At 42.7% G+C, this 26,993-nt stretch overlaps 1 protein-coding gene across 5 annotated transcripts in view; it reads right to left on the bottom strand.

Annotated features, from left to right (window-relative positions):
- fynb (FYN proto-oncogene, Src family tyrosine kinase b) overlaps positions 1–26,993 on the bottom strand; it is an 86,203-nt gene that overhangs the window by 48,580 nt on the left and 10,630 nt on the right. For 2 of the 5 annotated variants that reach the window (XM_088626816.1, XM_088626820.1), the window contains exon 2: positions 15,681–15,747. The exons of 1 other annotated variant lie outside the window; for it this stretch is intronic. The gene's annotated coding sequence lies outside the window, so the exon portion shown is untranslated. Of the gene's footprint in view, positions 1–15,680; positions 15,748–17,040; positions 17,222–26,993 lie in introns of all 5 variants that reach the window. 2 more of the 5 variants (XM_088626817.1, XM_088626818.1) reach the window with 2 other exon arrangements.

Below are 26,993 nucleotides of genomic sequence, written 5' to 3'. Positions count from 1 at the left end.
CAGAAAACCCGGACATTTCACATGTTTTCTATCACTGCATCAGATCATCTACATTGCAAAGAAATTAAAGCCTCCTTTTTAACAGAGCTATCCAAAACAGAGGTATAGTAAGAGAAACACTATTCCCGTGAGAAACATTAACAATTGGTTGTTCCAAATCCCAAGATAGCAAACGGACTTCAAAACTAGGAAAAACTTTCTTTCCAGTGCTGTGAAAGCAGAATAAATCGGTGAAAAACTTGCCATGACATGGTAGTGTATCTTATTTTCAGGCAACCTGTAAGATGAGGATACTGGAAACTGCTGTATAGTAAAGGAGGAGTCAAAGGAGTCACAAATACAAAGGTAAAAAAAGCCTTTTTCCTCCAACCACTGTAACATCTGTGAATCCTATTTGCTCTCGTTATTTTAATGGGCCAGGTGGTCTCCAGAACAGGTGGCCATTGTAGTAGGCATTTCTGTAAAGGTTAACAGGAGCTAAGCAGAGACACCTCAGCCAGATGCTCTAGTGATCATGGTTCGGATACTGCACTACCTACTCAATCTTGACCCGATTGCTTTCTTTGTCTGCAGGCAACATACTGCGCAGCTGCTGTCTTCTCCTCCAGCTGCAAGAGACTGGATAGTCTCCGGAGTGGCACAGATACTGCACAGATACTGCAGCATCAGCGAAAGAGATCGGTTCTCTGGGTCCCTGGGGCAACCCACAATAAAAAGCCCCCAATGAGCAAAGCCGGGGTATCTCAATCACACGGACTCCCTGGTGAGTCACAACAGGAAAAGCCTGGTGTCTGCAGTTGAGATCTGCCAGAAGCCGTTTTCTAGTTTTCCACCTAGCCCTAGATTCTTATTTTACTTCTCTTTAAGGTTTGAAATGCGCACACTTACACATGATGTAACCTAGGACGGGAATCCACAACCTTCAACCTCTGAGCAGAACCCCTACTCAATACTGCTGACATTTTTTCATCTGCTTTCGGGTTTTAACTGAAAGTGTCAGATTTAAGAGAGGTAAACCCCAGGAAGATCACGAAACAGCAAAATCAATGAGGCTGCAAGAAACATTAAATCATACCTGCAAGTAGAACAATCACACCCTATGACTCTCAAACAAATACCTATTACTGTAAATATACTCCAGAAACAGACACCTTACATTTGTCATGACAGCCATGCACGTGGAGATGCAATGCTGCAGCCCCAGAATAAACTAAGGACACCATACAGTGCCATGACTCTGGAGAGGAAAACCCTACTTTGCCCTTTGCTTACACACTGGTGCAGCGATTACACTGTCCTGTCAGTCTGAAGAATGCCCAACACTGGTCCAATAGGCACTTGTAACAGTGGAGGACTCTCACCCAACAAGCAGAAAGTTCTTGAAGGGGGATGACCACAAACCAGACATTAACCCAGCTACAAGCACGGTCCAATTAATCAGAAACCAAATTAAGCACAATTACAATAAATGTCCGTTTTAAAACCGCATAACCTATGCTATGAGGAGAAAAGAATACTTCCTTATTATGAACACACTGACTTTGGACCACAAGCTCAAAAGTACCTCCACATTGACCACTCTCCCTTATTATGGCAACTGATTAAATGAAGTAGCCCAAAGAGGTTCACCCATATTTATGGATCAATTTCATATATCCTGTAAATAGAGAGGCGTGCTGCTGCCTCTTACAGCTCAGTGGCCATACAAGGTCTTGGGTTGGATTCTAGACTGGGGTGTTCTTTGAATGAACTTTCCATATCTGTATGTCAGCCAGCAGCCTTATCACCCTGCAACTCACAACTGGCAGCCCACTGAAGCTCAGCAAGTGTGAGCCTGGTCAGCACCTGGATGGGAGACCTCCTGGGAAAAAGTAATGTTGCTGCTTGAAGTGGTGTTAGTGGGGGCCAGCAGGGGACCCTGGCTTCCTGGACAAATTTCCTCCTGGCCTTTACCAGTCATGGCCTCCTAATAATCCCCATCTCTGAACTGGCTTCATTACTCTCCTCCCCACTAATAGCTGGTATGTGGTGAGCATTCTGCCGCACTCTGGCTGCTTGAACTTGAACTTTATTGCCATATGTGACCAGTACATGTACTGGTACAATGGAATTCTTACTTACAGAAAGTCTCAAAACCAGTGTAAAAACACAAAGTGCAGCCAGTGCATCAAGACAATATACAAACAAACAGCAGACAATGGACAAGTAAACAGTTTGAATGTAAACAATGCAGACGTGTAAACAATGACTGGAGATGTGCAATAAATAAATAAGAAATCATAATGACGTAGATGGTGTAGGTGTGGTCCGAGGGGCATGGCTAAATGTGTTTCCCAATCTCACTGCTTGTGGGTAGACACTATTGAGAAATCTGGTGGTACAGTAAGTGTCCGTATGCTCTTGTATCTCTTGCCTTAGGGCAGTGGGGTGAAGACCTCATGCCCGGGGTGGTGGCTGTCCTCTGTGATGGACAGAATTCTACCACGGCAGCGGTCCTCATAGAGCTGTTTCATCTCGGTGAGACCACAGCCGATGATCTTCTGGGTCATATTGACCACTCTCTGCAGTGCCTCTCGAGAAGAGTGTTGCTGTACCACACGGTGATCCCGTTGGTGAGGACGCTCACGATGGTGCAGCGGTAGAAGTTCACCAACACACGTATTGGCATCCCCCATCTCTTGAGGCACCTCAAGAAATAAAGGCGCTGCTGAGCCAGTGTTCACAGTCCAATTTAGATCTTTAGAGATGTGAATTCTCAAAAACCTAAAGCTGGTGACTGTTTCCACTTCCGTTCCATCAATACTGAGTGGGCTGTGAGTGTGTGGCCTGTGTCTCCGAATGTCACAGGCCACATCACCCAGGTGAGGCTGCACTTTGATGGTGGAGGGGATCCCCATTACCTGTAAAGCGCTTTGAGTGGAGTATCCAGAAAAGTGCTATATAAGTGTAAGGAGTTATTATTATTATTATTGGGTTTGAGACAGCTACTCAGGTTTCCTCCCACTTTCCAAAGGCTAGTTAGGGTCTCCACATTGCATTTTACATCCTTTTAGAGGATGTGCTCCAGGTTGTGTTGTTCCTTACCAGAAATGACCTGTTTTTTTAATAATAGATGAATGACGGCTACAATTTATTGCTTTAAATAACAGCATTCCTAAATTACCCCAGCACTAGACAAAACAAGTATTTTTTCCTCAGACTATGAAGAATACTGCGATCCACCAGGTTCTTTTGCTATTTCTAAAGATATGCAGAGAGCAACATTTGCATGCATTATGTGATAGTTGTAAATATGCCAAGAAGGAACACAATTTCAAGTATTTAAATCATGCGTCTCTTGGATGTCTGAAAGACATTTTGGATTTCCTCTGTCCTTTAATTCATGACTATCACAGCATGCCCAGCCAGTTTTAGATAATAAAGAAGAACTGGTAAGAGCTTTAATACAGATACATGAGTGATCCAGGATTTAAAACAGTAATATCCTTGGCAATAGAGTGTGTAATTTTAAATGTGTTCATAATTTAACTTTTGGTAAAAATCAAAGACCAGGGCATAATTTCAATGGACAACGCCCTCTCTCTGTCGCACGAAAACATTAACAGTCACCTCAGAGATCTATCAGGCAGTTATGCTCCGGTATACTTTGCTCTGCTCTCATTCCACAGGCTAGCAGAGCAAAAGACCACATGACAACTCCTGTTACACATCTGCATGGAAATTAATAATAATACACTTACACTTACACTTATATAGCGCTTTTTCTGGACACTCCACTCAAAGCGCTTTACAGGTAATGGGGACTCCCCTCCACCACCACCACCAGTGTGCAGCTCCACCTGGAAGGCGTGACGGCAGCCATAGTGCACCAGTACACTCCCCACACACCAGCTATCAGTGGGGAGGAGAGCAGAGTGATGAGGCCAGTACAGAGATGGGGATTATTAGGAGGCCATGAAATTTTGCCAGGACGCCGGGGTAAGCCAGGACCTCGGTTTTACGTCTCATCTGAAGGACGGCGCCTGTTTACAGTATAGTGTCCCCGTCACTATACTGGGGCATTAGGACCCACATGGACCGCAGGTTGAGCACGCCCTGCTGGCCCCACTAACACCTCTTCCAGCAGCAATCTTAGTTTTTCCCAGGAGGTCTCCCGTCCAGCTACTAACCAGGCTCACACCTGCTGAGCTTCAGTGGGCTGCCAGCTGTGAGTTGCAGGGTGATATGGCTGCTGGCTTGCAGGGTGATATGGCTGCTGGTTATTAGTTGAGAATGGAAGGCATACAATTTTTAGGAAGTACTGAAGGCAATTAAGTAAAACCCAATCAAACAATTACATTATTGTATGCTTCTAGATATATAGACCAGTAACCTGAACATAACATTTTCAAATAAAGATACAGGGGCCTGCAAAAGTATTTGCCCCACTGCAAGGTTTCCACAACAGGACTTCAAATTTCTAACCCATTCCAAACTGAACAAGCTAAACAAAAGCTAATGGAATGGGAATGAGATTCTCAGTTACATACACTAAGTGCTACTCAACCTTTTAAAACATCAAAGGTTAAAAGGTCAAAGAAATATTGTAATGGTCTCCTTGTAATCAAAGTGGCTTAACGTGACTTTATTTACTTGTGCACAGTCAGTCAGAAGAAGACTACAAGAAAAGTGTCACTTATTATTATTAAATACAGAAAACACAAAACATGCAGTAACGAAACTCAGCAGTTTCAGTAGCAGATTATATAAAACCAGTGTAAAGCCAAAGAAAAAAATAGAAAATAAAGGGGCCAGTGTGTTATGTTTAGCTTTAGTCTGTGGGTTAACCTGTTTTTTTTTCATGGATTGACACTGCCCATATGAAGAAAGAGCATTCACCGAATTCATATCAACCATCAAATATCATTGAGCCTTTTGTGGTAAGATGGTAAAGAACTTGTCTGCCTAATTCTAAAATTCATCAGAACACAGTCTGCTGCCCTTTTCTTTCGATTCAGATTTACATCTGCCCTTAAAACCCAGAATAGAATCTAACAAAGGTAACCACACCCACAACCACACACCTGATTTGGGTTTTAATGCCCTGCCCACCTTGAGAAATTTAGTAGCTGGTTGAAATGAAAAGTACTTTCTTTTTTAATTGACCTTGGCTGAAGGATACAGTTAGTTTCTCAGTAACCTTACTTAAAGTCTGTTTACTGTGCTGTCTTAGCTGTTCTTCCACTGTGTAAATGTTAGGTACTGTATACATTTACTAATTTCACCTTTTTTAGCATGTTTCAGGAGTAACCTTATAAGGCTCAAACCACTTCATCAGGCAGACTCTTAAGTCTCTTATGTTTCCAAAGCCTGTACTTCCTTCAGCACTGTTTGTAGCTCCTTTTACACTACTGTGCTTGGCGAAATGTCCATTTCCACAGTCCTGGGCAGACAACTCTCTCACTGCGAGTGGTATTCTGTAGCAGAACACCAGGTGCACGGCTCAGGAAAGCAGGCTTATTCTTTAAGTGCATCTCTCCGTCACTCTTTAAATGTATTTTCCTGCTTTGACAATGTTTAAAAAACGTTTCACAGTTGCAACAAGCTTGCCAGCTTTCAGGAAGCTATTGACCCATGTATTACTACTGGACAGTATGTATGGGCTACTATGTGGGTACTGCATATCAAACAGAATGGATCGTTCAGCAAGTCAAGAATGTCATTGTATGCTTTGATATTGTAACTGGCAATTAATGGATTTAAAATCCACTTCAAACATATTTAACATTTTTGCCACGCTTTGTGCCTCAAGCTGTAGTTCACAGTGCAGATTAACTCCATCTGCCAGAATTATGAGCAGCTCACCAGCACCTGTCCTAGTAAAACAAAATGCGTAAAACCGACTTCTGTGGGTTTCTCGTGAACCACAGACAGCAGGTGCCCTGACACACATTTTGATCAGGTCACTGATTTTGTTTGATCAGCTTCTTCCAGGGGAATATCAGAGCACACCACTGCCCCTGTCATACTGTGAATAACACACTGCGGAGACTCGGGCTTTCTTCTCCCTTGTCTTATCTTTCACTGAGGAGACCTTCACTCCACTGTCAATCTCAAGCTTTTGTTTTGTGAGCTTTGGTGATGCTAAATGGCAGTCTATCTATAAACGTCCCAAAACAATACAAAATGGCCCTAGATTTTTATTTTACTGCTCTTTAAGGTTTGGAAATGGCCACACTTACACATGATGTAACCTAGGACTGGAATCCACAATCTTCAAACTCTGAGTCCAGACCCAATGATACACTGCAGGTGGATATTATTGCACTTGTTTTTAATGCATTTCGTATGTCTGTTTTTTAATTTTTAACTTTTCTTTAATTGCATCAATTTATTCAGTGGTACCGATAATCTCACCATATATAGTTCAGAATTGTCAGATGACTTACAGGTCCACTGTTGATTACCTGCTGACTGCTAAGGTGAGACCGCCTACAAGCATGGCTGGAGAACAACGATTAAACTGTGGGATGGAAGCGCCGAGGGTCACACTCCATCCAGCTAGGGCCCCAGGTCTGGCACTGAACCCAGGGCCCCAGCCCTCCGAGGCAGGCCACGCTAACCACTGCACCACTGTGCTGCCTGTTCAGTAAATACAATAGCTAAAAAAAAAATACATTTCTTAGTAGTTTTCAAGAAACTTTAAAAATCATCTTTAAAAATTGCAAACAGAAGTGGATAGTAAGATTTGTGAACAAAAAATCTTTATGGATTTATGAATTATGTTTATATAAACTGAGATCATCCCTTTTAAAGCATAGACATAATTCAAATCTTTCTTCCTTAACAAAGAAAGTAAATAGCTTGGCTCCCACACTCATTGTTAGCGTCTAAATCAGGGATCTGCACTCACTGAATGTTTAAAAACACATTTTATTATGAGGATAACAGGTCATCAATCTCAAAACAGGCACAAAAGAATAAAAGTCATTTTAAAACCTTCCTGAAAATGTATGGTTGTGCAAGTTGTTTTTTTACATTTGAAAGAAAATGTTATTGTGTAAGGCTAGATTCTTTGCATAACTACAATAAACACCTACTTCTTAGAAAGCAATAGCTACAGTGCTGAATACTATACCATTGCTTCTAGTTTTGTAGTAAACATGCATAGGAAGCTTTTTAACTTCATTTACACATGGAATTAATCTAAAATGTAGGATGGTGATGAATTCACCAGAGTGTGTAAATCCAGGGGTGATCACAGGAGTCATAAAAACACCCACAAAAAGATTGTATAAAATGGTGTTCTGTTTACTTGAAGTACCCTGTGCAGGAAAAATATATCCAAAAGGAGCAAAAGACATTTGACACCCATAAACTGCAGTCTTTCATGGCAAGGTCCAGCTCACAGCCAACTCCAGGCTGTGTTTCACTCACACAGACAAGGGTAGCACACTCAGTCAAGAGCTCTAAGCTCTTTTCCTGGTTCCAGCTGATGGACAAGCAAGACTGCTTTTAACCCAGGGGTGAGACCATCTCTCTACCCCCTGACACAATATAGTGGAACAAACAGACAAGGACAAGCCTGTGGATCCAAACCAAGTAAAATAAACACAAGACAACTAATAGAGAGATTAACTTAACTACAATAATTCACACCATACAAAAGTACAAAGATTGACTTTGTTCTGGAATGAGGACCACAGGAGTAACTGAAAAGGTTTGTGACAGACTCGAGAGAGGTCATATGACGAGGGTATGCACCAGCCCTTCGTCACAAGGGTTCTTCACGATCCCCACAAGCACAGCAGCAGCACACAGTGTCATCCTGGAAAATCAACATTGTTTATTATACAATAATCCAAGCTGGACAGCTCACTCAAAGTTTCTGTTTCTTTAAAGATGAATACTAGGTTGAAAAATGAATCCGTCTTAACACTAAAAAGTAGATGGAGCAGTTTATTTGCCGTATGTACATGTACACTGGGATTCTTAACAGCACTGTTCTCTCAGGACATGCACAGTACAGCAGACAACACCACAGTGTAGACAGTCCATTCAAAACAGTGAATAATTAACACTGGCGGTATGTAAGACGAAAAACAGTAAGCATAATTTCAATGCAGTCTAAAGATTTTTAGTTTTTTCAGTGATTTTTTCATATTGGCATCGACAGGAGGCATAAAGTGTTGAAATGCCCATCAGCACTTACAACATTCAAAAGAGAGGAATGCCATGGAACTAAATCACACACTTTCTCTATGGTGTGGATAAGAACACGGTCTTGCAACGTTACATCCGTCCATCCTTTTCCTAATTGCTTTATCCACTTCAGGGTACACCCTGGACAGGACGCTAGTCCATCGCAGGACACACACAGACATGCACACACTCACGGGGGAGAACATGCAAACTCCACACAGACAGACCCTCAGGTCCAGAATTGAGCCCCGGACCCTGGTGCTGTGTGGCAGCAATGCTGACCACTGAGTCACCACGACGCCCCCGCAACATTTCAACCGAGTGCCACTAAAATGTCTAACAAACACAGCACGCATGCACAGTGCAGGGACACAATGAGAAAGAACACATACATCCTGCATGGTACCAAATTAGCAATAACTAAAGAAACTAAAAGAGGATCATGAAAAGATTTTTAATAACCGGAAGCTAAATGAAGTCATCATAATTAAATGACATTGCAACTACATTTATAAGTGAGGCCTAATACTGTATAAATGAGGCCTAATACATTTCTACACAATTTGGAAAGAAAAACCAAATGAAAGAGCAGAAGCATGTCATTTTTTCCAAAGGCTATTTCATGAATCTGCATTGCACCCTGAAATTAATCATTTCTACTGTAGACACCTCATATTGACTTATAAACTCTTAAGTTTACATTTCAAAACCTGAGATCCAATACCCCTTTTGGGAAAGTCCAACATACAACCATATACAAATCAGGTTCCGAATTTCAAATCTCTCGCGTCTTTTCATATCATCCAGTTATCAGATACCTCAGCAGCACTTCAGTCTTGGTTTCTGCTGCTTGACCAAAACCAGATGAAGATTCTGCCCATTAATCTGTAAAAAGAACCGCGGGCCCACGCATGGAAGACTGATCTGCTTTCAAGAAAAGCGTGAGGTGTGCTTGTGACTGGCATCCTCCTGTCATGGTAAATCCACAGATGTGTAAACCCGTGAATCTGCCTGCGCTGAGGAAAGGATTATAGTGGATGTCTGACAATGTACCTGTCCCAGAATTCCGCAGGGCTCACAACAGGTCCTGCGGAAAAGGGGGCCAAGCAGTTGTTAACCAGACTTCAGGAATGAGCAAGAACAGCTTTTCACATGAAGTTCTAACCCCATCACGAACAGACGCTTGAGAGCAATGGGCAAACTGTACTGGTTGTTACAGAAGGTGAAAAGGCATCTGCAGTCCCGTGTGAAAAACGGGTTTTGATAACTGCTCAGCAGTTTTCGAGGATGATCACACATACCAGTAGAACTGAAAAGCCTTTTTGTCTCAATTGTAGCCTCTTCTCAAAAGCTCATGGATATGAGCAGACATTAGGGTCTTTGTCTGGTCCCTTTTTTTTAACTCGGTCCCAAGGCTCATCAAAGGTCGGGGTCACATATTTAGAGGTAAAATGATTGCCTGAGGCTCCAAGCCATAGATAAGGAGAGGAACATCAGTCTCCATGGGATACGGTAGACTGCCAACACATGATAAAACTACTCGAGTGAAAATATTTGCAAAACATACATTGTGGCAGAAGCACCCTTCTTAAGATGTGGCTTCCTCATTGAGAACAACATACATTGTGATCTAGCTTTTGCATTCTTTAGGAAAACTAAAAAAGGAACAACTGAATTTACATTTCTAGTAAATAGTGTCCAATAATGGACCATGCGGTACAATACACACGAAATAGCAAAAAATGCTTTAAGTGGTAAGGATCAGGTCTGAACTCTAGAAAGAACTCCTCTTCACTGTATCACTTCATCGTTGCCTTGACATCAGTTACTCAAAGGCCTCAAATGAGTCCTATGCTGACATTAATTACCCAACCTGAACAGTGTAATACTTCATGCTGTAATACAACAAATCAGGCAGAAAAAACAGATTTTTTTTTGCATCCAGTCCTGTCCACACTAGTTCAGACCTTTAAAAGGGTTTCCTGACTAAGTGCTTCATTGCTTGAAGACATCAAGTAACGTTTTTTTCACTAGTCCAATCGAGCGTACAGTCTGCCCCTGGAGAGCCTCAAGGCAAGCGACTGCAGCATCCTCTCCTCCCCTCTGATGTACACTGAGCTGACAGGTTTCAGTAACTAACACGCGTCTACTCTTTCATTCACTAATGCCTAGTCTGGCCTTCCAGGAGCTCACGCCAGACGCCAGAATAAGAAGACCAACGCCGGATTCCCATCAATCCCGGGCACAAACAGCGTGATGACGCCCCGTGCTCAGCATGCATGCCTGGACTGACTCCTGGGGAAATCTTTAAATACCGATTTAAAGGGCAAGGAAAATGCCACATCTAAAAACCGACCTCTGTGACAGTGCCGATTTTCACTCGGAATGGATGACTAGCAGAAGAGAGCCGAGAAAAGCCAGTGGTGTCCAGTCCTGGTCATGGGGAGCCACTGTGTCTGAAGAGCTGGGGAGCTTATCCAAATTGGTCCAATCAAGGCAATAGTGAACTAATTTAGGACCTGAACTCCTGCACTTCTTGATTAGGCAGGCACCAGTAGTTTGAACTTTACTGCCCAGACTTCCAACTTCTAACTCGAAAATAATAAAAATGTAATTAGTCGTTTCATTTTCCATTCAGTTCTTTTTCACATTAAAACTGATCTGATGCTGGTAAAATGGAACTAATTGCTTTCAAAGGAGCCACAGTACATAAAGCTCACTCTTCTGTTATTGTGATGAATCGCTAGTGTAATTAATGTGGAAAAGGGATAAGGCAGAGTGAAAAAGTTAACAACAACATATTCTCAAGCGCAATATGTGTGACCTTTAATACTGCATATAATTCATAGGCATGTTGCCACACTACATTACGAACAAGGCAAATCCACAATATACATTAATACTCAAGTGTATTACTCAAAATACTTAATGTATTTCAACCATATTACACACAAAACAAATGTACTGTACATGGAAACACGACTTTATTAAAAAACAATAAATAGGCACGACAACGAAATCTACCAAATAGAAAGACAAGAGTATCAGAAAGATTTCACCATAAAAAATGAAAAAGTTAAATACTTATTCATTTTTTGTAAAATCATTATTCAAACATTTTATGTTTCATTTTATAATGTACGGTATCAGATCACTAGAAAATACATCATATTTTCCATACTGATAAACTTATACTTAAAAATTGTGTGGCTGTTGTATTATTCTGAGTGTCTTTTTAAAATTCATTGTTGATCACTGACCTAGATAACAGACAAGAAAACATATCTTCTATGGTTTCCATCAGTGTTTGCTTATGCTGTTCTGTTCCGATTAAACTGTCTTCCCACTTAAATCTCAGTTTCAGTAACTGTGTTTAACCACTCAGCACTGGCGTAGTAATAAACACAGGTTAAAAGCAAGGCAGTGAACCCTGGTGCCCCAACACAGGGCCTTACGAAAGTATTCACCCCCATCCGATCAAGTCCTATTTTCTTGAACGTCAATGTTTTTGAGGTGCTGTTTTTAATAATAATAATAATAATTATTATAATTGCTTACACTTATATGGCGCTTTTCTGTACACTCCACTCAAAGAGCTTTACAGGTAATGGGGATCCCCTCCACCCCCAGCAGTGTGCAGCCCCACCTGGATGATGCGACGGCAGCCATAGTGCGCCAGAACGCTCACCACACATCAGCTATCAGTGGGGAGGAGAGCGGAGAGTAATGAAGCCAATTCATAGAGTTTTAAAGTACTGTCAATATTTTTAAAATTGAAACTTGAAAGAGCACACTGAACACTGCACTTCCCCCCAAAAAAAACACGTCTGGCAAACGAAAGCAACAAGGCAATGGAAGAGACCCACAGAGGGATACGTGTTCCCTTGTGACAATGGCAGTGCACATACCAGTGGGTATGGACATTACCGTTCTCCACCACAGGGGGCGCAGCGACCTTCCAAGCCTGAGGTATAAGAATTAAGCGTGTGTCCAGTGTGTATAAAAGCAGTGTCCCTAACAATTAAAATTCACCGCTTTTAATCAATTTCAGTTCACAGGCTTCACAGTGAAACACAGACCAGAGGACAAGTGGAAAACATATGGAAGTGCACTTAAATCACAAGAACAAGAGGCACCTTCCTAGGACAAGGTTTTCGGGAGCATGGAATATTCTGCCCAGCCCTGTTGTGGAAGCCAATATCCTGGCTTTTCTCCAAGACCTGGCTGGATGAGATCTTTAGATCCACTAGCTACTTACTACCACAAGGGCTGGAGGGACCAACTATTAATACAGGACAAGCAAATTACTGAAGAAGGAATTATGAAGAGATCACATACATGAACGGTACATTGTTACGGTTACCCAAGTCAAGAGTCCCCATTATCTGACCCTTTATCAGTCTACTTTTTTGCGTTTTCCCGCTAGTTACTGAGGACATTTAGAACCTGGATCTGGGAAATACTGGACCCACCTCCCATTTCTTCAAAGCAGGCAGTGTAAAACAGTTGACCTCATTGCAGCACTGGACAAGAACTTAAATCCCACGCTGACAGCTATCTGACAATCAGCAAGCAGGTTCTAATCTGGACCATGTCTTACACAAGCGAAGAGCACAAGGCAGTGAAAAGGATAAAAAGCCTAGAGCGCAAGGTGAACCTGTGAACCAGATCAAGCCTCAGCTTTCGAGATGCGGGTACTGGAGGGATCGGCACATCATGGTCTGGTGAATCATTCCCCGACACGGCGATCCTTCTGTAGTTGCCAAAACTGGGCACACCAGGGCTTCTGAAGGCAGGATGCTCCCCTACACCCTGTGCACTTCTGGAAGCTGCAGTGAGCTCTTGGTCTAGATTCTCCTATGTCCTTTGTGAACACAGCAGGGCATCCTGGGTTCCAGCCTGTGGTTTCTTCTCGGACCACAGCCCTGCGGCAGCCCAGCAGAGAGGCACCCCTGCGGGAGGTGTGGGTCCTGTTCTCCTAAGGAGCCCTGCTGCTTAAAACCACCCCTACAGGTGAATGGGGTCTTGTGCACATCAGTGCACCCATAAACTAAAGAGAACGTCATTTCTCATCGTCACAGGGAAAAGCAGAAAGGAGCATTCTTGTTCTGCACGGGGAGATGTCCGTTTAGACTTTCTGTATTACGACAGGATCCTACTGACGTTTTTTTTTCTTTTACAAGCCGGTGCGGTTTTTGTTATTTTGTCTTCAGTGTGGGCTCTTGCATGTTGTTTATTTGCAAGTTACAGTACTTATCTGCCACTTATCTGGAGACAGGCAATGTTCGCGGGCTGGTGGTGAGCATGAGTGTTTTCTGTGTCGGGTTATGGCTTCAACAAGGGGAGAGGGGACAGGAGTTTTACTCTCCTCTCATGCTGCTCTCTTTGGGGGGGGGTGGTCTTGTCCCTGTTTCCGTTGTGCTTGGGATGGGAGAGAGGAGGAGGCAGTGCTACAGTACGCTACAATGGAGACCGGACTTTACCTCAGCCATTCCACTTTCCTACCTTATTATTTTATACACACACACACACACAACCCCCACTGGAATGAAAAATAAACAAACAAATTAAAACGACCATAAAAATAAATTATGACTAAGAGGCAACACCTGTGAAGTCTCAGAGGAAATTCTGAATCACTTTTAACCTTCCATTCGTATTCCAATCAGACAGTGGGAGTGTGGGCATGATCACAGAAAAGGCCAGCACAGACTACTGAGTGGTAAATGTGAAATGGGGCCTTTCACTCTTGCGTCTCTTCGCTACCAGAAATGTTCTGAATATAGGTCAAAGACAGAGTGCACCCACTGGAAATGTTATACTGTTACAAGAAAATCTAAACATCTACTGTAACGTCGCCTTTCTTGTAGTGAAAACTCCTTAAGGTAAGTTTTTCAGACAAAACAAAATACACACTTTAAACAGAACACAAAAAGTGTTGTCAATATTTAAGACTAATTACAATAAACGCCCACACAAGTTGAAAGACATTGTGCTCTGTTGTAAAAACATACCGGTATCTCATCGACCAACTTTTTACACGTCAGAAAATAAATGCCGTCAGGTAACACAGTTTCCGGAGTCACCATCTTCCTGACTCCAATCTGATCAGCTTGAATTACACTGGGCATTTTTACCTTCTATACCCATCAAGACTCCCACAACAACGTAACCAATGCCTGCGTTATTAACACAGAGGCTCAAATGGTTTAGCAACTTATTTTGGGAATACATTTCGTCAATGCAAACTGGCGTACAGTACCCCGATGCAAACCTGTGCACTCGTCTGTTCTGTCTGACTGGAACACGAGAAGAATTTCAGACGTTTCAACAAATAAGATTCCAGTGCGCACTTCCAATATGCAACTTCATGTTATGTGGCCCAAAGTGATCTGGGTGCATGTTGTGCTTTATGATGTCTTAAATGTCTCTTTCAGGCAGAGTACAGTATCTGCACTATGTAACAATGTCTCGCTTTAACTTGCTGCTCGCACAATGTCCAAACCACAGGCCTTTCTCTAATTAATTATCTGTACAAACATTTTAATTTTCAACTGCAAAGTTGTTTCTTGTGCAGGAAAATTATTATTTTTTCCAATGTACAGTACATGCATTGTTCTAAACGCAGGCTGAAGACAAGCTGTATAAGGATTAAATACTTTTGTATCAAGGTGCAACAACAGCCGACTGGCTTCAAATGTGCTTCAAATTCTGCAAAACGCAACAGATCTCAACACAGTGACACAAATCAGCGGTTAACAACAATTTTTATTACAACATTCAAGGACACTGTGTGGTGAGAAAATACTTTCACACAAATTAGACTATATCCCCACCTCTACAAATTCATAAACTTGTCCGCACCAAGATTAAGTTGTAATAAAGTGCGTACTGCTTTGCTGATAATCTGATGTTTTAGTTTGCACATCACAAAAAAATATATATGATGTTTACATAAATCTCAAAATAAAATATTGAAATAGTTCACAAGACATGTAAAAGCAAATGATAAACCAACAATCTGGTAATCTGTCATCGTTTTTTTTCCTCTTGAAATATAACGTTCGAAAAGCAATTAACACAAATTTGACTTTTGGACAATGGCAGACTATAACAGAAAGACCAGCCTCAGGCAGAGAAAAGATGAAAATGTCAGCACAAATGAAAACAAGGCCCAGCGAGGTACAAATCAACTCCTCTCCCCTTGTTTTACAGAATTCAAAGAAAACTCCACCCAAGAAACGAAGAAGGGGTTTGAATATTTATGAGCTTTCTTTCATCATCTTTGAACAATACAAACACATGAACGCAAATAAGCCTCAGATATCGTATACTTCTACATTTCATTAGCATTTCGCCATACAGAACGTAAGGAATTGCAGCCGTCTTTATAAGTAACACAGTTTACGGACTTTAGCAAATTCCTTTCCAGGGTCCCAGCCAAACGAGTGCCACAAAGCCATCAGTGTGCAAACAGTAATTAAACAGGCTGTTCTTACCTGCAGTTTCGATGTATCAGGATCTTATTTGCTCCACATTGCTTTGTGCACAGCAAAAACAGAAGCCCTTTGGGAAGAAAAATATTAAAATATTCATTGAGTTTTGAATAAAATATGAACATCAAAAATGTAGTAGCACCAGAAAGTTACTCTTCTGTCCAGACAGACTCTTTTCTTCCTCCACCCCCCCCCCATCTACAACCTTTTCATTTTCACAGCCCCCAGCTTTGCCTCATTTAAACGAGCATCACCAAACACAGCGGAGTGATTCAATTTTCTTCTGAATTTACTCTTTCACACACGGGTACATTTCCTAGGAATTATCACCTTAGTCTTTATTTTAGGAACACGTACAAACAAGCCAGCAATAACCTTAATGAAAGAGGTATACATATAGGACATTTACTTCTTACTGTCAGGACTAGAAATACAGGGATATCTTATATTCAGTTGACCCATGCTAACACGAGTTTTATTAAAAATGCTGGATTTCAAATTAAAGGGCCAGGTATTGAAGTGCATGATTTTTTCCATCATTAATCACGACCAATCGAGCTGAAGAAAGGCACAGTGGCTGAGTGGATGCAGCGTGGGATGTGACATCGTGTTTTGTTTGTTCTCAAGCCAGATCTGAGCAGCGATGAAAACTCATTTCAATCATCTCACACTGCTAAATACAGCAGCATTAAATTTTCGCATCTTAACCAACAGTGCCATACAAAAGTATGGCACGCCCTTGCACAGTGTTCATATTTTGTTGGTTTAAAACTCGCAGTCATGAGTCTTTGAGGAAGAAATGAGCATTTGTTACAGACACAACCTACTCCACACATGTAGTAGTTCAGGTGGGTAGCTGCGTCAGCATACGTAGGCTGCAAAGGAACAAGTAACAGGTTTATTCCAGAAAACACAACATTTCGGCCGTAGAACCTTCTTCAGGTGTGAGGGTCACACCTCAGCTCACACCTGAAGAAGGCTCCACGGCCGAAACGTTGCGTTTTCTTTCTTCTTTTTTTTTCAGCATGGAATAAACCTATTACTTCTTCCTACTCCACACGTTCCAAGCGAAACACAGAAAGAAACTGATAAAGTGAAAGAAAAGTGTAAAAGTCACGATAAGTATTCAAACCCTTAACGGGTCACTCATTTAGTGGAATGGCCTCTGTGTATAATAGCAGTGATTCTCACTATATCACAATAAAAATACTCGTCTTTGCGAGATTCTTCGGCCAGGCAGTGAACTTAATTTAAGATCTGTCATTGAAAAGTTCAGAAAAGCAGAAGGGTTAAAAAAATATTCTCTGAATATCCCTGTGAGCACAGTCTACTCAATCATCGAGAAATAGAAGGTGTATCATACTTCCCAGACACCGCCTAGACGAGACTGTCCCTCCACACCGAGCAGCCAGGCGAGGAGGGGACGGGTGAGGGGGGCCACAGCGAGGCCAACGACAACTCTGGAAGAGCTACAGAGTTCAATGGCAGAGATGACAGAGAATGTGCATCAGTCAATGATATCTCAGTCACTCCACAAAGCCAGCCTGTAGAAAAAAAGGCAGAGTGGAAAACACAGCTCGCCCATCTCGCATGGATCTTTCCATTTAGCACCCGAGTGATGCTGCTGAAATGTGGCAGAAAACATTGTAGTCAAATGTGACCAAACTAGAAGCTTTTGGGCTAAGTGCCTGAGCAGACCCAACACTGCACATCTGTCCATCAACACCATCCCTACAGTCAAGCATGCAAGTGGCAGCATCGTGCTTCAGGGTTCCTTCTCCTCAAGGGGGACTGGAAAGCTTATTAGGGCTCAAGTTAACATGAGGAAACGATGGACAGTGTAAAGCACAGACAAATACTAGAGGCAAGCCTGTTTCAGATTGAGAACTGGGGCTAAAAATCACCTCTCAGCAGGACGATGACCCAAAGCTACACTGGAGTGGTGGGTTATACATACAAAAGTTTTTAAAAAACCTCAGCCCTGTCAAAGTCTTGACCTGAATCCTTCTGAGCTGAGCAGATCTGCCGTGGAGAACAGGCAAAAACAAGCAGGTGGGCAAGCTTGACAGAGACTCGAAACGACTTGACAGTAATTATAACTGAAGGTGTTTCTACAACATACTGGGTTCATGGGTTTGAACACTTATGCATCAAATATTTTATTTTTTTCTCCTTTAGTTATTGTTGACATTGATTGTAATTTAATCTAAACTTAGTAGTTTTAAGTCTGAGCATTCAGGTTTTCAGTAAAACAATTTATTTTTTTTAATTAATATGCATCACATTGTAATTTGCTAAAGGTGACACCATAGGAAGGGTCTGAAAACCTCTGCAAGGCTCTCCACGTATTCAGAATTTTACAACACTCAAATTCAAACATGGTTAAAAATTCTGTAGCAAAGACACAAGGGTGCGAATCGAAACCCTTCCGTACTCCAAATGTAAGAGACAACTCAGCTGCATCTCAAAGCTTCATGTGAAACAGGCTTTGCCATTGACGGATTTAACTTAAATTACACCCTGCTGGAGGGTGTAGACCTACTTCCTGCAGCATGTTCGCTTTATAATCATAGGGAATAGTTTCAGGATAGAAACGCTGCCCAGGGCAGGATGTTAAGCAGGCCCATCACTCGGTGAGGCTAGAGGAGCTGCAGGGTGCAGGGAGCACGGAGCACAGAAGCAGGTTGTGGCAGCGTGTCATTCCTGCTGCTCCTCTTGCTGCTTCAGCTGCTCTTGCTGCTCCAGCTGCTCCAGCTGCTCCTGTCTGGCTTTCTCTTGGCACTCACTCAGCTAAAAACCTGCTCACTCCTTCATTACTGATTCTTCACGCTCAGCTTGCAATCTTCATCCTTGTTGATCTCTCTGCTGCTTTTGACACCATGGATCTTAACTCTCCAGTCGCTGACTGTGACCTGCTCAAAGACGCTGCTCAGACCTGGTTCTTCTCTGGCTCCACTTACTGCACCCATCCGGTCTCCATGGATATATCCTAAGACCATCTCTTAGGTCCCCCAACTATTCTAACTTTAACTCAGATGCTGCTGCTCAAATTTCAAATCTCTCTTCCCTTATCCCCTGCCTGTTTCACAGTCCGCTTCCCCTCCTCTCCCACTCAACATCAACACAGCTCCACGTCTAACCCCCGTTCTTCCCTTCCTCTTCCTCCATGGACCCTTGACCCCTGGGGTTTGCATGATGACTTTCCTTACAATAACTAACTCTGTGTAGACAGTACGTTAAGACGTTCCAGGTACCAACTACTGCCATGGTGTTCTGGACCATGAACACATTAAGTAAGAAACATGCTACTTTTATTAACATACAGTGGCTTTCAAATGTTTTAGCCCCTTTCAATTCTTACACAACTAAGAAGGAGTTTTGAATTTTTCTGTGCGTTTTTGCTGACATTTAACTTTTGACATTTAACTGACATTTGACATTTAACATTTAACGGCCGTCACTCATAAATGTGTTCTGTCTCAGCAATCGGTTTTTGACAAAAAGTATTCACTTGAAGTAAAGTGGATATGCTATACGTGATTCACTAACGTGGTATTATATCATTGTAAGGGAGTGAAAACGGTTTCAAATCAACAAAATATAGCAACTTAACATACAGGTCTTTCTTGCTGGACAGGGCTTACTCGCTTGGGAGAAACTGGGAGAGAGGCAGAGCTTTCGGGCTCTGAAGCAATCACACTTTGCTCCTTTACAACAAGATCTCCCAGGAGGAGCTGCGCATGCAGATGCCCCTTACTTATCTTGTCAGCTCGCATTTTCATCGGAGTTTTGTCAATGTCGTGCTGACAGTGTTATTACATGGCACTTGCAACCAAGTGAAAAAAATACAATCCTATTATTTGTGTATAGACTGTATGTCGAATGTAATTATTATGGTTTACTGTCGGGAGCTGATCATTCCCCCTCCTCATACCCCTTGTCAAACAGTTAGAGCATAGAATGTTGTTTTTTTCAGTGTAATAACTAAATGCGAAGGCGACACTGAAGTATTCTTCACAAACACGATGCACTTGAAGGTGACAGTTCATTAGGTTTTAAACGGAACAAGGCTTATCAACGACACCTTTCACACCTGTGAAATGATGTGCAATACACAATAAATCTGTATTTTCCACACAAGAGGAGGATATTTTTGACAGTGAAAAGCAAGGGGCTTACAGGTACACCGTGAAGATGATGTTTCCTCTGAGGTGAGAGCTCCCGCTCCATGCGTGTCACACTTATGTATAAGCAAAAACACTCAAATACCTTTGTGGGAACATATGTTTCCAAAGCCAAGTTGGAAATGGACAAAACGTATTGATCTTTGTTCAAACCTGCAGGTTTTTCAACCTTGCAGTGTTACAAATTTACACCAGCTGAATATTTTCTTGCTAGGTGTTCTCCTGTATCCTATGAGACAAATTAATTTGTTTTTAACAGCTTCTTACAGTACATAAGTGAATTTATTGTAAATCGCAGCACCATACGCTTGTCTTGGCGTGGAACCAGGGAAAAGAAAACAACTCTTCACCTTGAAGCACAGAAATAAACCCATGACAGTTTCCTGTCTCTGTTTCCTTGCCTGATCTTTTAGCCTCTTCTAATCACTGAGAACTTGTTTTTCTGAGCTCTGTCCAGTGCGTCAGCGTGCCAGATCTACAGTGTACACTAATCCACAGGGGACCCGCAAGGTACACTGCTCAATTTGATTTAAGTTCACAAACACACACGACCAAGTTGAGACAATGGAACATTAGTGATAGTCTGACAAAGCAGAATTCAATAAATGCGTAAACAGAGACATTGTGAAAATTAAGAGTTATGCTGTAATATCATCTGGAAAGCACTTATCTAATTAGCAGAACAATTTTTCACACACGTGAGCATTTCTGAGCATCGGGGCCTGAAATGAAGAAGGTGAGCAGAGAGGAATAGAAAGCAGTCGTGTCTGTAATCACCTTCTGCCAATCCTAACACCCCCCAAGTCACAGAGACAGACTGGCTGTTGCACAATGAACCGCAGGGCAACTACTGCTGATCTGGCGAACAAGGGACACGATTACACCTCTGGAAATGGCTCGCTCTTCTTTATTGACGATAAAGCAGAGTGAATTATGAGGTTTGCAGACAACATTTCATCTGCTCAAGTGGAAGAAAAGCTTCCATGCTTCTTGGGCAGTGCTTCACCATGCAGCATGACAAGGAAACACACGACCATAAGACACATGGATGATGCATCCAAGGAGCCCATCTGGAGACATAAAGAGCAAAGTTTAAGACTGGGCAAGTCCATCTCCAGAAAAAGAATGCAATTGGTGATGCATTTTATGCATTACATATTACATTTATAACAAAGTTAGAACAGCCCAGGAATAGGCAAGAACTCCAAGTGGCTGCAGGAAAGCTCCTTAAATGACTTCAGGTGCATATTGACCCAAAGGGGTATGCATTTGCTTTTACACTCCAATTGCTTTTACACTCCAAAATTTAGGTCTGCTTAAAGGTCTGCTTAGGTCTGCTTTAGCCAGAAGCCATATCACTCTGCAACTCACAACTGGTAACCCACTGAAGCTAAGCAGGTGTGAGCCTGGCCAGTACCTGGATGGGAGACCTCCTGGGAAAAACTAAGGCTGCTGCTGGAAGAGGTGTTAGTGGGGCCAGCAGGGGGCGCTCACCCTGCAGTCCATGTGGGTCCTAATGCCCCAGTATAGTGACGGGGACACTATACTGTAAACAGGCGAAATCCTTCGGATGAGACGTAAAACCGAGGTCCTGACTCTCTGTGGTCATTAAAAATCCCAGGGTGTTTCTCGAAAAGAGTAGGGGTGTAACCCCGGCGTCCTGGCCAAATTTCCCATTGGCCCTTACCAATCATGGCCTCCTAATAATCCCCACCTATGAATTGGCTTCATTACTCTGCTCTCTGCTCTCTGCTCTCCTCCCCACTGATAGCTGATGTGTGGTGAGCGTTCTGGTACACTATGGCTGCTGTCGCATCATCCAGGTGGGGCTGCACACTGGTGGTGGTGGAGGGGATCCCCATTACCTGTGAAAGCGCTTTGAGTGGAGTGTCCAGAAAAGTGCTATATAAGTGTAAGCAATTATAATTATTATTAAAGAGTAAGTGAAAACACAACGTATGTTTTTTATTTTAACATGTGCAAACATAAAATGTCCTAAAACAAAGCATTCCACTGTAATTATCATTCATAAGAAATTCATGATCACAATTTGAAACTGCCTGACATGAAAGAAATAAAAATAGATTTAGCTTTGCTGTACTAAATCTTCTGAAGGGCACTATATCACTGCAACTAATAGTTCTAAATTACTTTCATCTAGGAAGTAAGAGCACAGAACTCTACTCATCAGCACAGATCTCTTTGAATAAACTAAGGCAACAGGCTGGCCTGAGAGAAGAACTGGTGCTTTTTGCAGTGCAGTCACAGGACGCTGATCAGGAGGCTCACAGACCCCTGTAGAAGACAGTGTTTCATGTACGAATTGAACCCGGGGCCTCCTGAGGGGCTGAACAAGTAAAGGTGCCAGCAGCCACGTCACCCTGCGGCCCACTGGAGCCCAGCAGGTGTGAGCCTGGTTAGTACCTGGAGGAGAGACCTCCTGGGAAAAACTACAGTTTCTCGAAAAGAGTAGGGGTGTAACCCCGGTGTCCTGGCCAAATTTCCCATTGGGCTTTACCCATCATGGCCTTGTAATAACCCCCATCTCTGAACTGGCTTCATCATTCAGTTCTCCCCCTCACTGATAGCTGATGTGTGGGAAGTGTACAGGTGCTCTCTGGCTACCGTCGCATCATCCAGGGAGGGCTGCACACTGGTGGTGGTGGAGGGGATCCCCATTACCTGTAAAGAGCTTGGAGTGGAGTGTCCAGAAAAGTGCTATATACTGCAAGTGTGAGGATTATTATTATTATTATTATTATTATTATTATTTCTCCATGCAGCCGCGGAGGCCAGGGCTCTCTTGGGGACATGGGGACCCCTGCAGCAGGGAGCCTGAGGGCTCGTGGTGCCGTTACAGAGGGCCCAGCCTCTCCTCCAGGTTAGCCATGCCAAACCACTCATCGCTCATCGAGCCCCATGCTGTCTGAAGAGGCTGTTGTTCCCATGTGCTCAGTGCTGGAGCCACCACTGTGTCTACAGGGGTCTCACATGGCACAAGCGCTGGGCAGGATGCCAGTGATCCGATTGAGCAGGGAGCTGCGTCAGCACGTACTGGCTGCAGACAGACAGGTGGATTTATTCCACGCCGAAAGGAAACAGCGTTTCGGCTGTGAAGCCTTCTTCAGATGGGTGTCAACTCTTTTCTTTTCCCTTCAGCGTGGAATGAGTCTTTTCCTTTGCAGTGATTAGGTAGCGTGATGAGGGCCCCCATTAGGAGATGTTTCTCAGCACGCCGGCAGCACTGTGCCTTGTCAGCTGAGGTCTGGTGGATCCGCTACCTCATGTGGTGAAAAAAGAAACTTTCGGTTTTCAAAGTGAAATCAAGTATTCTTTGTTGTACTTTCTCTATTCTGCGAATTCATTAGTCACCCATCCCTGACCGTCCGTCACGGATAGGCACGATGAGCTTTTCTGGATGAGTGTGAAAAATAGCAGGCAAGTTTGGAATTGTCCCCCTACCCAGTGCAAGTGCAATACGACCACGAGAGCACTACAAGCGCCATCATTCTTGATTAATTGGATGAGACACACACAAAATGGCTGGAAGGCTTTGTTAGCAGGGTGCAGAAGCAGCACCAAAAGCCTCATCTGAAAGTGTGAATAGAGGTTGCGAAGATGTAGAAATACTGCGACTGTTCCTCCCCCATCTCTCAGAAAGTCGTCTCATGAGCTAACAGCTGCAGTGATACGGCCTCCCTGCCTTCAAAGCAGCCTTCTTACTTGACAAAGACATCAGCAGAGACAAAGGTGGACATTTAAAAAAGATCTTGGTGCAGTCCACTGTCTTTTTTATATATTAGCTTTTGTTAGCTAATATTAGCTAAAAATCTAATGAGCTAAAAAGACAACAAACCCAAGATAATTCCAGGGGGATTTTAATTCTATTGCTTTTTATATTATTAAATACCTGCACGGTTCTTCGTGCTTTTTTCCAGCATAGGATGAACAAGTTATTTGATTATATTTGCTGACACACTGTTACTACTGACACTGTAATGTTGCCTGACCCACATTCTGCAAATATCAGTCAGTGCACCATATGTGCATGCCAGGAGCTGTGGGCGAAAGATGTTATGCGTTCAAAGCTACAAAAGCTTTAGCGCAGTCACAGGAAAGCCACAAAGTAGTCTTGAAGGCTGAATTGCCGAAAATCTCATCTAAATATATGCAGATAACATGTAACAAGTCATGACAAACAGTATACATATTAACAGAGAAATTACACATGCTGCATTATAAATAACTCATACTGTAGCTTCACAGCGGTGTCTATTAAATATAAAAAAACACTCACATATGCTGGATTTATTTTCTGCACATAAAAACACTAACCATTTTGCCACTCAGCAATAGGAGCTAGGGCAGCATACAGAAAGTAGGGGAGACTGACCGAGGGTTGCTGGGATTGAGTCTGTTAGAGGATGCTCTGTACATCATGCAGAAGTGACCCCCCCATGAGCTAGAGGTAACTGGACCCCTTGAACAGGGCCTGCGAGTTCCAGAGGACAAGTACATAAGTAATCACAGCAGCACTTGTAAACTATATCTGGCTATACTGTAAGATCAGAGAAATCAGCATACTGGCAACAGGGCTAAACTTGACAGTGTCATTTAAAAATTATTCACCCCCTTTCAGATTTTCGGACCTTTTCCGTTATTGCCACCTTATATTCATTTAACAGAACTGTTTCTTCATGCAAGGGTCATTGCAAATCTAGACAGCACCACTCTGAAAATGTGACAAGGGTCAATGAATCAAATGGAAGCCTGTCCTGCGAGAACAAGTACTTATGGCGTGTATTTATAACCGGTACTTTGTTGCAACATGATCACAGCACCTTTATCAAGGTTATACAGAAGCAAATCTATTTGTTCTGTACACACTATTTTACTGGAGCAAAAAGAAGGTTTAAGATCACTATATCACTATGTTATTGATGTATGTGTTGTTGTTGTCAAGTGTACCGACCCGCAAGATGCACACTACGAGCAGGATGACAAACTGAAACTGTTGTGCCACCTACACCTTCCCACACAACAAAGAGCCGAGACCTCCCTGAAAGTGATAACATAAGAAGAGCTCAATTGGACACTGGCAAACAGCAAAGCACCAGCAGTCTCGCGTATAAATTCCCCCATTACTCAATCTAAAGGCCATTCTTATTTCTGTAAGGAAAATAAGAAAACTCCTCAAGTAGTATACTTGAAATATTATGATAATGAATACTATAGCCACAAAGTACTGTGCATACTTTCTCTTTAAGGTTATATTAATCTGAACAGACCAATTCAACGTTCATTCATCCATTTTCTAACTGCTTGTTCCAATTCAGGAGCCCATCTTGGCAAGCAGTGGGAACAAGGCGGGGTAGACGCTGGACAGTCCATCGCAGGACACACACAGGCGCACATACATCCACACCAGGGCCCATTTTCCCACCAGCAAATTCACCAGAAGCCAATTACCCTACCAGTACTTCTTTGGACTGCGAGAGGGAGCTGGAGCCCCCAGAGGAAACCTACAAGAACATGGGGAGAACATGCAGACTCCACACAGACAACACCCCAGGTCCAGAATTGAACCCAGGGCCACAACACTGCGGGGCAGCACTGCTCACCACTGCGCCACCATGCCGCCCGTATTCAGGATGCCACTGGGACATGACAAAAAAGCAAAACTCGTTCTTCGTAAGAATTTGCCTGCACTTAAACTGCTCGATTTAAAAGATGCACACTGCTTTCCTCACCTTCTACAACAATGCAGATAATAGTCATGCAGCCGATACCTTGGTCTGGATTACCAATTTCTCACTACTGGCCAGTACTGGGAGGCAAACCTGCCTGTTGCAGCTGCAAGTGGTGCCGGTTGACCAACAGGTGGCGCTCTTCCGTCTGGCCCAGAATGTGCAGAAACGGTTCTCCAGCACGGGGGATTGAGAGACAGTTCTATTGGCACTGCTCTCCTGCAGATAAAATGTTAAACCAAGGTCCTGTCCATCTGGTAATTAAAAATCACACGGCATTTGTTTTGAAAGAATCCGGGAGCTAACCCCCCCAACGTCCTGGCTGAATTTCACCTTGGCCCGGGAGCATCTTGGCCTCTCTTGAGATGCCCCTTAATTCAAACCAGTAAAGTCATGTCTGACTTCTTCACCGTATATGCAGTTTTTGAGAAAAGTCTCGGACTGAGTTTTAAAAAACAGTGCAAGAAATTCCTCACGAGTGGTCCTGACCAAGTGCATACAGTAAGTTTCCTGTGTGAACAAATCTTTTCTCAAGGGACTGATTTTCTAAATAAAGCACTGCCTACAGCTCCCCACATCCTGCTCCAGGACACTGCGGCAGTATAGGCACTCTATAAGGCACGTGCTGTCATTACATTTAACAGTCAGACTCACTCACCTGAGTTTCCTTTTAAGTCTTACGAAGGTACTTGAAATACATCACCAAAGTATACCAACCTTATAGGAAAACTACACTTACTTAAGGAACCTCTTCACTTAGCACATATAACTTGGTTTCATCAAACTTAATGTCAAAATAAGAGACTAGGAGATATCCAGCCATTTTGAGAGGGACAGATGCAAGCAGTGTATATAATCAAAACGAACTCAGAGCAGGCAGAAGGATTTGTCCTTGATTCAAAGGACGCTACAGAAATAAGACGTGGAACTTTTACAATTCAGCTCCTTTGAAGAAATTCTCCCAGGGAGAATAGTGATGTCAGTGGCTTCAGCTTCATTTTGACAATAGTTGACGCATTGCAAGCATATCCTACAAGTCCCTTTAGATAATGAATTCTGTCTGCTGCGTTTTTATAAATATCAAGCATTTTGGCAGAATTTCAAATAAACATCACTCAACACCAGTCTATAATTATTCTTTGCAACCACACCAGAATTTCTCTCAGATTCAAAAACATACTTATGCCAACAACAAAACATTTGAAATCTTCTGAACTTCATTTGTCATCATAATACTTGTGGTGACTGACTTGACTATAATGTTTATAAACGTCCTGTATGAGTAAAAATCTCTAATGTACAGTATACCACCAGCTTGTCTTATTCACTCTAGAGAAGAAACAAGACTGTTGCAATTTCAAACTTCTCACACAGCATGGTCAAAG

The sequence above is a fragment of the Lepisosteus platostomus genome, chromosome 3 (genome assembly GCF_059453375.1).
Source record: "Lepisosteus platostomus isolate fLepPlt1 chromosome 3, fLepPlt1.hap1, whole genome shotgun sequence".
Taxonomy (NCBI): domain Eukaryota; kingdom Metazoa; phylum Chordata; class Actinopteri; order Semionotiformes; family Lepisosteidae; genus Lepisosteus; species Lepisosteus platostomus.
Note: the sequence above shows the minus strand (reverse complement) of the source record. Positions and strands in the feature narration are given on the sequence as shown.